The following is a 1,600-nucleotide window of genomic DNA, read 5'->3' as shown; positions in this document are numbered from 1 at the left end:
ATTACATTAAGTCAAAGCGGAAATGGCCGAAATCACATTTGAAAAAAAAACAAAAAAACAACAGAATTACATTTGGGAAAACATCCAGATAAAACCCACCACTTCTGGTTTTGCTCTATGTAATTCCGTTTTTAAAAAAAATGTTTTTATTATAATTCCGTTTTTTCAAATGTGATTCCATTTTTTACAAATGTGATTCTGGCCACTTTCGCTTCGGCCACTTCCGCTTTGGCTTAATACAATTCTGCTTTTTCAAATGTTGTGATTTTGTTGCGTTTTTTTTCAAATGTAATTCTGTTTTTTCAAATGTTGTTCATTTACATCTCAGGGCCACCGTACTACGGTATAATCCAGGTATACAATCCAACAATTTTCAGTCAGGTCATCAGGACAGTTGCTTTTTTGTTTGTTTGTGCTGAAACGTTTCACCTTCCATCCAGAAGGCTTCATCAGTCTCCTCGTCGACAGTCATGTCCAGATGACCTGACTGAAAACTGTTGGATCTTTAGTGTGCGTTTTGCGACCTGTGGCATTTTTTTTTTTTATATTAATGTTTTTCTTTGAATCCTACACCTCAAAAGCTTCAAAATGACACATAGTTTGTAGAAATTTAGAAATGTGTCATCTGGTTAGCAACAAGCTAGTTTTCCCATTAATATTACACTAAAAACCCAAAGTGTTTGCTAATTAGTTGATAAGGAAACCAAAACTATTTTGTTGGTCTACACCAGGAGTTCTCACACTTTTTGGGTCCTTACAGGGGAGAAAAAGTTTCATAATCCTCATGTTTATTAAATAATTTTCTTCAATTTATCTCTTTAATGCAGTGGAAATATTTGTGTAAAATAAATAAACACTCAAGACCTGTTCTTTAATAGTGTTAATACAATTTTTATACTTTTAAACATGGAGTCTATTTCATTCAAGACACACTTAATTAACAACATTTTTAATTTCAGCTTCCAAAAATGACAGTTTTGAGAAAATTAACAGAATCAAAAACCACTTTAAAACTTTACCTTTCACATAATGAACATAACAAATGTACCACGTCTCTTGTTTATCGCGGGGGATCCGTACCCTGAAGCCCCGTGATGAGCGAAAAACTGCAAAGTAAGACTAGTAGTACAAGTAGTAGTTTATTTTAGTATTATATATATTAAAGTGTTTTAAACCCTTCCCACACTCTTGCTAGGCCTGTCACGATAACAGATTTTGCTGCGTGATTAATTGTCTCAGAAAATATTGTGATAAACGATAATATTGTTTGAACTTTGACGATAATTAGTAATTATCAAATTTAAGAAGAAATATTGATTCATTTTGAGTGTAGTATATTTTTGACCACCGGATGGCAGTATAAGACAGTTTGAACAGAAGGATGGATAGTGAGGGAGCGAGCAGCGTGTCTCTTTAAGAAAAATGGGAGGGAGGCCCCTTGACGTGACATGGGCTGTCTCTCCTTCCTGTTTTTCGGTTCTCAAAATGGCGGACGCTCATCGTGGTGTGAGCTCTTTAGCATAGCATTTTTCACACAAAGCTTTTAATATAAAAAAAAAATCAGTAAACAAGTTCTCAGCTTTTTTTTTTTTTTTTTTTT

This window comes from Nematolebias whitei, chromosome 23, assembly GCF_014905685.2.
Source record: "Nematolebias whitei isolate Nwh7 chromosome 23, NemWhi1, whole genome shotgun sequence".
NCBI classification, from domain to species: Eukaryota; Metazoa; Chordata; class Actinopteri; order Cyprinodontiformes; family Rivulidae; genus Nematolebias; species Nematolebias whitei.
This window is presented reverse-complemented; position numbering follows the sequence as displayed.